This window comes from Tachyglossus aculeatus, unplaced genomic scaffold, assembly GCF_015852505.1.
Source record: "Tachyglossus aculeatus isolate mTacAcu1 unplaced genomic scaffold, mTacAcu1.pri scaffold_87_arrow_ctg1, whole genome shotgun sequence".
In the NCBI taxonomy this organism is placed as follows: Eukaryota; Metazoa; Chordata; class Mammalia; order Monotremata; family Tachyglossidae; genus Tachyglossus; species Tachyglossus aculeatus.
This window is the reverse complement of record NW_024045095.1, coordinates 859,076-868,755: the sequence shown is the minus strand read 5'-3', so window position 1 is coordinate 868,755 and position 9,680 is coordinate 859,076.

Here is a 9,680-nt window from a genome sequence, read left to right as displayed (position 1 = left end):
TCCCTAGTCCCACTGCCTCCCGGCCCACATCCCTCTGGGTCTCCCGGCCCTAGTCGCTCTGTGCCTCCCAACCTGAACCTCCCTATACGTCCAGGCACTTGGGTCTCTCTCCGTCCTGGGCCTTGGCGCCCTCTACTTCCAGGCCCTGGTCCCCTTGTCTCCTGGCCCAGGTACGCCTCTGCCTCCCAGTCCAGATACACCTCGGCCTCCCGGCCCTGGTCCCCTTCTGCCACCCTGCCATGGTCCCCCTCTGCCTCCGTGGCCTGGTCCCTCTGTGCTTCCCGGCACTATTTTCCCTCTGCTTCCAAGCCCTGGTCCTTCTCTCCGTCGAGGCCCTGGGTCCCCTCTACCTGCCTGCACTGTTCTCCCTGCCTCCCGGCCCAGGCAGCCCTCTACCTTCCGGCACTGATCACCTTATTTCCTGGTCCAGGTACCCCTCTGACTCCCGGCCATGGTCCCCCTTTGCCGCTCAGCCCTAGTCCGCCTGACTGCAGGACAAGGTACCCCTCTGCCTCCTGACCCTGGTCCCCCTCTGCCTCCCCGCCCTGGTGCCCCTCTACCTCCTGGGCCTTGTCCTTCTCCTTCACTGCCCTGGTTCCCCCTCTACCAACCAGCCCTGGTCCCCATACCCTCCGGCTCAGGTAGCCCACTACTTCCCGGCCCTGGTCCCTTTGTTTCCCGGTCCAGGTACCCCTCTGTCTCTTGGCCCTGGTCACCCTCTGCCTCCTGATCTAGGTTCCCCTTTGCTTCCCATTCCTGGTCCCTCTCTGCGTCCCTGCCCTGGTCCCTCCCACCTCTCAGCCCTGGTCCTCCTCTGCCTCCCGGCCCATGTACCTCACTGAATCATGGCCCTGGTCCCCCTCTATATCACAGCTCTGATCCCCCTCAGGCTCTTAGCCCTGCCCGCCCCCTCCGGCTTCTCGGTCCTGGTCCCCTTCTCCCTCAGGCCCTAGTTCCCCTCTACCTCCCTACCTTGGTACACATCTTCTGCCCGGATCTGGTCCTTCTCTGTCTACCGGCATGGTGCCCCGGTTCGACCCAGCCCTTGTCGCCTTGTACCTCCGGTCCCTGGTCCCCCTCTGCCTCCCGGCCCTGGTCCCTCTGTGCCTGCCAGCCCTCATCACCCTCTACCTCCAGGCCCTGGCCATTCTCTCCGTCCCGGCCCTGCGTCCCCTCTACCTCTAGGCCCTGGTCCCCCAACTCCCGGCCCAGGTACCCCTCTACCTCCTGGCCCAGGTCCTCCTCTGCCTTCCCATCACTGGTCCACCTCTGCTTCCCGGCCCTGGTCGCCCGTTGCCTCTCTGCCCGTCTCCCTATATCTCCAGGCCCTGGTCATTCACTTGTTCCCGGCTCTGAGTCCCCTCTAACTCCCGACCCTGGTCCCCCTGTCTCCCAGCCCTGGTACCCCTCGAACTCCCGGCCCACATCCCCCTGTTTGCCGGTGCAGGTATACCTAAGCCTCCAGGCCCTGGTCCCCCTCTGCCTCCCGGAACTAGTCTCCCTCTGCCTCACAGCCCTGGTCCTACTTTACTTTCTGGCCTTGCCCCCCCCCCCGGAACTTCCGGCCCCGGTTCCCCTCTCCCTCAGGCCCTATTTCCCCTCTACCTCTTTGCATTGGTCCTCATCTTCTACCCGGACCTGGTCCCTCACTGCCTACTTTCATGGTGCTGTGGTTCTTCTCAGCCTTTGTCGCCTTGTACCTCCCGGCCCTGGCCCCCCTCTGCCTCCGGGCCCTGGTCCCCCTGTGCCTGCTAGCCCTCGTCTCCCTCCACTTCCTGGCCCTGGCCCTTCTCTCCCTCCCGGCCCTGGTCCCCTGTCTCTGGACCCAGGTACTGCTCTGCCTCCTGGCCCTGGTCCCCGTCTGCCACCTTGCCCTGGCCCCCTCTGCCTCCACGTTCTAGTCACCCTCTGCCTCCCGGGCCTGATCCCTCCCTGTCTCTCGGCCATGGTCTTCCTCTACCTCCAGGCCCTGGTCATCCATCTCCCAACCCAGGTACCCCACTGCCTCCCTGCCCTTGTCCCCATATCTCCCGGCCCAGTACCCCTATGCCTCCTGGCCCTGGTCCCCCTCTGCCGGCCTGCCCTCGTCCACCTCTACCTCCCCGCCCTGGTAGCAACCGGCCTCTCGGCCCTGGTTCCCCTCTGACTCTTGGCCCTGGTCCCCTTCTCCCCCGGCCCAGGTACCCCTCTGCCTCCTGGCCCTGGTACTCTGCCTCCAGGCCCTGATCACTGCGTCCCGGCCCTGGTCCCACAGTACCTGCCAGCTCTAGTCTCCCTCTACCTCCTGACCCTGGCTCTTCTCTCTGTCCCGGCCCTGGGCCCCCTCTACCTCCAGGTCTTGGTACCCATGTCTCCGGACCCAAGTAACACTCTCCCTCCTGACCCTGCTCCCCCTCTGCCTTACCAGCCCTGTTTCCCCCTCCCTCTCGGCCCTGGTCTCACTCTACCTCCAGGCCCTGGTCACTCTCTCATTCCTGGCCCTGGGTCCCCTCTACCTCCTGGCCCTGGCCCACTCTCCCCCGGTCCTAGTACCCCTCTGCCGCCTCTCAGCACTAGGGGGACCCCTCTGCCTTTCAGCACTGGTCCCACTCTACTTTATGGCCCGGGTCCCCCGCAAGCTTCCGGCCCTGGTCCCCTTCTCCTTCCAGACCTAGGACCCTCTATCTCACTGCCTTGGTCTCTATCTTCCACCCGGAACTGATTCCTCTCTGCCTACCGGCAGGGTGCCGCAATTCTTCCCAGCCCTCGTCAACTTGTACCTCTCGGCCCTGGGTCCCCTCTACCTCCCGGCCCTGGTCCCCTGTCTCCGGACCCAGGTACCGCTCTGCCTCTTAGCCTTGATTCCCCTCTGACTCTCCGCCATTGTCCACATCTACATCCCGGCCCTGGTCCCCCCTGCCTCTCAACCCTGATCCCCCTTTGATTCTTGGCCCTGGTCCCCTTGTCTCCCGGCCCAGGTACTCCTCTGTCTCCAGGACCTAGTCCACCTGACTCCCAGCCCAGATAGCCCTCTGCCTCATGGCCCTGGTCACCCTCTGCCTCCACGCCCTAATCCCACTCTACCTCCAGGGCCTGCTGGACCTCTGTGCCTGCTGGACCTGGATCCTCTGTGCCTGCTGGCCCAGGTCTCCCTCAACCTTCAGGCAATTGGGTCTCTCTCCAGCCCAGCCCGGGATCCCCTCTACCTCCCAGCCCTGTCCCCCTGTCTCCTGGCCCAGACACCTTTCTACCTCCCAACCCTGGTCCCCGGGCCCAGGTATCCCTCTGCCTCCTGGCCCTGGTCCCCCTCTGCCTCCCAGCCTTGGTCCTCATCTGCCTCCCAGCCCTGGGTCACCTCTGCCTGCATAACCCGGTTCCCCCTGCTTATTTGCCCCGATCCCCCTCTGCCTCCCGGCCCTGGACCCCGTCCGTTGGGCCAGGTACCCCTCGGCATCCTGGCCCTGGACCCCTCTGCCTCCGAGCCCTGGTCCCCCTCTGCCTCCCGGTCATGGTCCCATCTCCCTCATTGCCCTGGTCACCCACGGCCTCTCGGCTCTGGTTCCCTTCTGCCTCCCGGACCAGGTACACCTCTGCCTCCCGGACCAGCTACACCTCTGTCTCCCGGACCAGGTACACCTCTGTCTCCTGGCCCAGGTATGCCACTGCCTCCCGGCTTTGGTACCCCTCTGCCTTTTGGCCCTGGTCCCCCTCTGCCTCCAGGCCCTGGTCCCCCTCTGCCTCTTGGCCCTAGTCCCTCTGTACCTCCGAGCCCTAGTCTCTTAGTCTCCTACTACCTTGGGTCTCCTCCACCCGTCCTGGCCCTGGGTCCACTCCACATCCCTGCCCAGGTACCACTCAACATTCCGGCCCTGGTCCCCCTGTCTCCTGACCCAGGACCCATCTGCCTCCCAGTCCTGGTCCCCCTCTGCATCCCTGCCCTGGTCCCTCCCACCTCTCAGCCCCGGTCCCCCTCTGCCTCCCAGCCCTGGACCCTATTTCCCAGCCCAGGTACCCTTCTGCCTCCGGGCTCGGGTTCTCCCCCGCGTCTCGGCCCTGGTACCCCTCTGCCTCTCGGCTGTGGTCCCCCACTGCCTTTTGGCCTTGGTCCCTCTGTCTATGGGCCCAAGTACCCCTCTACCTCCCGACCCTGGTTCCCCTGTCTCCCGGCCCAGGTACCTCTCAACAACCCGACCATGGTCCCCGGGTCTCCTGGCCCAGGTAACCCCTCTACGTCCTGGCCCTGGCCCCCCCGTCTCCTGGACAAGGTACCCCAATGCCTCCTGGCCCTGGTCCCCCTCTGCCTCCCAGCTCTTTTCCCTCTGTGCCTCCCGGCCCTGGTCTCCCTCTACCTTCAGGCCCTGGGCCCTCTCTCCTTCCCAGGCCTGGTTCCCCTCTACCAACCAGCCCTTTTCTTCATGAACTCCGGTGCAGAGGTACCCCACTACCTCCCAGCCCCGGTCCTTTGGTTTCCCTGTCCAGGTACCCCTCTGCCTCCTGGCCGTGGGTCCCCTCCACCTCCCAACCCAGGTCCCCCTCTGCCACCCAGTCCTGGTCCCCCACTGCCTCCCTGCCCTGCTACCTCCCGCCTCTCAGGCCTAGTCCCCCTCTGCCTCCCATCCCAGGTGCTCCTCTGCCTCCCGTCCCAGGTCCCCCACTGAGGCACAGCCCCGGTACCCCTCTGCCTCTCGGCCATGATCCTCCTCAGCCTGTTGGCCCTGGTCATTCTGTCCCCAGGCCCAGATACCCCTCTGCCTCCTTACCCTGGTCCCCGTCTCCCGGCCCAGGTCATGGTCCCCTCCTGCCGCGTTGCGCTGGACCATCTCTGCCTCCCGGCCCTGGTCTCCTTCTGCCTCCAGGCACTGGTCCCGTCTCCTGGGTCTCTCTCTGTCCTGGCCCAGGGTCCCCTCCACCTCCCGGCCCTGGTCCCCCAATGTCTCCCTGCCCCAGTCTGCACCGCCTCTCAGCCCTGGTCTCCCACTACCTCCCGGACCTGGTCCCCCGTCTCCTGGCCAAGGTACCCCTCTGCCTCCCTATTCTGTTCCCTCTGTCCCATGTCCCTGGTACTTATCTGCCGCCCTTTCCAGGTCCCCCTCTGCCTCCCGACCCTGGTTCCTTTGTCTCCGGGTCGAGGTACCCTTCTGCCTCCCTGCCCCGGTCCACCTGTCTCCTGGCCTTGGTCCCCCTCTGCCTCCAGGCCTTAGTCACCCACTTCCTCCCGGCCCTTATCCCCCATCTCCCGGCCCAAGTAACCCTCTGCCTCCTGGCCATGGTCAACTTCTGCCGCACTGCCCTGGTCCACCTCTGCCTCCCGGCCCTGGTAGCTCTGTGCCTCCCTTCCCTGGTCTCCTTCTAACTCCAGGCCCTTGGGTGTCTCTCCATCCCGGCCCTGGGTCACCTCTACCTCCCAGCCCTGGACGCCTATGCTTCCCTGCCCCAGTCCAACCCGCCTCTCAGCCCTGATCCCTCACTGCCTCCTGGCCATGGTCCCCCATCTCCTGGTCAAGGTACCCCTCTGCCTCATTGTTCAGTTCCCTCTGTGTCATGGCCCAGGTGCCCCACTGCATTCTGGCCCTGGTGCCCCTCTGCCGCGCTGCCCTGGTCCCCCTCTCCCTCTCGGTTCTGGACCCTCTGTGCCTCCAGACGCTGGTCTCCTTCTACCTCGAGGCCTTGGGTCTCTCTCCTCCCCAGCCGTGACTCCCCTCTACCTCCATGCCCTGGTCGCCTTGTCTCCCGGCCCAGGGACCATTCAGCCTCCTTGCCCTGGTCCCCCTCTGCGGTCCTGCTCTGGTTCCCCTCCGCCTCCCGGCCCCGGTCCCTCTGTCCCCCCCCGGCTGCGGTCTCCTTCTACCTCCAGGCCCTTGGGCCTCTCTCTGTCCCGGCTCTGGTTCCCCTCTATCTGCGGCCCTGGTCCGCCTGTCCCCCTACCCAAGTATCCCTCTGCCTCCCTTCTCTGGGCACCCTCTGTCTCCTGGTCCTGGTCCCCCTCTGCCTCCCTGCCCTGGTTCCCACCTGAGTCTCAGTCTTGGTTCCCCCTGCCTTTCGGCCCTGGTACACCTGCCTCCTGGCCCAGGTCCGCTTGTCTCCCGGCCCAGGTTCCCATCTGCCTCCCGGACCTAATCCCCCTGTCTCCCGGCCCAGGTACCCTTCTGCCTTCTGGCCCTGGTCCACCTCTACCTACCTGCCCTGGTCCACCTCAGCCTCCAGGCCCGGGTCCCCCTCTCCGGCCCAGCCCCGGGTCAGATATGCCACCTAGCCATGCTGCCCATCTCCGGGCCCTTGTCCCCGTCTGCCGCCCTGCCCTGGTCCCCCTCTGCCTCTTGGCCCTGGCCCTCCTGTCTCCCGGCCCAGGGACCCCTGTGCCTCCCTGCCCTGGTCCCCCTCCCTCCCGGCCCAGGTACACCTCTGCCTCCCTGCCCTGGTCCCCCTCTGCCTCCTGGCCCTGGTCCCCCATCTTCCGGCACAGGTACCCCTCCGCATTCTGGACCTGGTCCCCCTCTGCCTCCCTGTCCATGTACCCGTCTGCCTTCTGGCCTTCGTACCTCATCTACCGGCCCAGGAACCCCTCTGCCTCCTGGCCCTGGCACCCCGGTGCCGCCCTGCCCTAGTCCCACTTTGCGTACCGGTCCTGGTCCCCCTCTCTCCCGGCCAAGGTACCCTTCTAAATCCTGGCCCTGGTCCCCCTCTGCCTCCCCGCTCTGGTCCCCCTCTTCCTCCTCGCCCTGGTTCCCCTCTTCCTCCAGCCCCTGGTCCACCGCTGCCTCCCAGCACTGGTCCCAATCTTCCTCCCGGCCCTGGTTCCCCTCTGCCTCCCGGCCCTGATCCCCGTCTGCCTCCTGGCCCTCATCCCCGTCTGCCACCTGGCCCTCATCCCCCTCTGCATCCCGGCCCTTGTAGCTCTCGACCTCGCAGCCCATATTCCCCTCTGCTTCACTGTCCTGATCGTCCTCTGCCTCCCAGTGCTTGTTACTTTCTGCCACCCGGCCCTGATCCCCATCTGCCTCCTGCACCTGGTCCCCCTCTACCTACCTACCCTGGTCCCCCTTTGCCACCCAACCCTGTTCCCCTTCTCCCTCCGGCCATAGTTCGCCCTCTGCTTCTCTGCCCTGGTCCCCCCTGCTTCTCGGCACTGGTCCCCCTCTGCCTCCGGGCCCAGTTACCCCTCTGCCTCCTGGCCCTGGTCCTGCTCTGACACCGTTCCCTGGTCCCCTTCTAGCTCCTTGTCCTGGTCCTTCTGTGCCTCATGATCCTCGTCTCTTTCTACCTCCAGCCCTTTGGGTCTCTCTCCATTCCGGCCCTGGGTCCCCTCTACCTTCTGGTCCTAGACCCCGTCTCTCTTCCCGGTACCCTTCTACCTCCACCCGGTACCCTTCTGCCTCCTGGCCATGGTACCCATCTGCCTCCAGGACGTGGTCCCCCTCTGCCTCCCCGCCGTGGTCCCCCTCTGCCTCCTGGCCCTTGTCCCCCTCTGTCTTTCAGCACTCGTCCCACTTTACGTTCTGGCCCTGGTCCCATTCTCCTTCCTGCCCTACGTCCAATCAACCCCCCTGCCTTGGTTCCCATCTTCACCCCAGACCTGGTCGCCCTCTGATTACCGGCATTGGTGCCCCCGTTACTCCCAGCCCTCGTCGCCTTGTACCTCTCAGCCCTGGTCCCCCTGTGTCTCCCGGCACTGGTCCCCTTGTACCTTTCAGCCTGTTCTCTCTCTTCCTCCAGGCCCTGGCCCCTCTCTCTGTCCTGGCCCTGAATCCCCTCTATCTACCTACCTCGTGCCCCTGTCTACAGTCCAAGGTATTCCTCTGCTTCCCGACCCTAGTCCCCCGTCTCCCGGCCCTGGTCCCCCTCTGCCTCCAGGCCCTGGTCCCCCTCTGCCTCCAGGCCCTGGTCCCTTTAGGCCTCCTGGTCCTGGTCTACCTCTATCTCCAGGCCACTGGGTCTCTCTTCGTCCCGGCCCTGTGTCCCCTGTACCTCTGGGCCTTGGTCCACCTATCTGCCAGCCCTTGTCTCTCTCTACCTCCAGGCCCTGGTCCCACTCTGCGTCCCGAACCCGGGACCCTCTACCTCCTGGCCTAGCTCCCCCTGTCTCCCGGCCCACGTACTGCTTTGCCTCCCGGCACTGTTCCCTCGGTCTACAGGCCCTGGTCCCCCTCTACTTCCCGGCCCTGGTCCCCCTCTGCCTCCCTGCCCTGGTCCCCCTATGCCTCCCTGCCCATGCCCCCCCGGGTTCTCGGTCCTGGTCTCCCTTTGCCTCCCGACCCAGGTACTCCTCTGCCTCTTGGACCTGGTCCACCGCTGCCTCCCGGACCTGGTACCCCGTCAACTGGCCCAGGTACCCCTCTGCCTCCTGGCACTGATACCACCCTACCTCCCCGCCCTTGTCCCCCTCGGCCTCCAGACCCTGGTGGCACTCTGCCTCCCTGTCCTGATTCCCCCCATCCCGTGCTTCCCGGCCCATGTTCCTCTGTACCTTCTGGTCCTGGTCCCCTTCTACGTCCAGGCCCTTGTTTCTCTCTCCATCCCGGCCCTGGGTCACCTCTACCTCCAGGCCCTGGTCCCCCGTCTCCTGGCCTAATTACCCCTCTGCCTTTTGGCCCTGATCCCCCTCTGCCTCCCTGCCCTGGTCCCCTTCTATATCCTGACCCTGGTCCCCCTCTGCCTCCCGGCCCTGGTGCATCTCGTCCATCTCTGTCTACCGAACCTGGCCCCACATCTCACTGCCCAGGTACCCCTGTGCCTCATGTCCCTGGTCCCTTTACGCCTACCAGCCCTGGCCTCCCTCTACCTTCAGGCCACTGAGTCTTTCTATGTCCCGGCGATGGGTCCCCGGCGATGGGTCCCCTCTATCTCCCGGCCCTGGTTCCCCAGTTCTACCAGCCCTTGTTTCCCTCTACCTCCAGGCCCTGGGCCCTCTCTCTGTCCTGGCCCTGGGACCCTCTACCTCTCGGCCTACGTCCCCCTGTATCCCGGCCCAGGTAATCCCCTACCTCCCGGCCCTGGTACCCCTCTGACTCCATGCCCTTGTCACCTCCTCTTCTCGGCCATGGTCCCCCTTTGCCTCCTGTCCCTGGTATCCCTCTGCCTTCTGACCCTGGTCCCCCTCTGCCTCCTGGCCCTGGTCTCCTGTCTACAGGCCCGGGTACCCCTCTGCCTCCTGGCCCTGGTCGCCATCTGACTCCCTGCCCAGGAACCACTCAGGCTGCTGGCCCTGGTCCCCCGTCTACGGGCCCTGGTACCCCTCTGCCTCCTGGCCATGGTCCCCTCTGCCGACCTGTCCTGGTCTCCCTCTGCATCCCGACCCTGGGTTCCCCCTACCTCCCGGCCCTGATCCCCCAGTATCTCCTGGCCCAGGTATCCCTCTGTCTCCTGGCCCTGGCCCCCCTCTGCCTCCCGGCCCTTGTCCCCCACCATATCTCGGCCCTGGCCCCCCTCTTTCTCCTAGCCCTCGTCCCCCTTGTCCTCCCAGTCCTGGTCCCCCGGCCAGGATACCCTTCTGCCTCCGGACCCTGATCCCCATCTGCCTCCACTGGGTCTCTCTCCATCACGGAGCTGGTTCCCCTTTACCTCCCGTCCCTGTTCCCCCGTCTGCCAGCCCAGGTACCCCTCTGCTTCCTGGTCCAGGTCCCCCTCTGCTTAAATGCCCTGGTTCCCATCTGCCTCCCGGCCCTGGTACTCCATAGCCTCCCGGCCCTGGTCCCCCCGCCCCA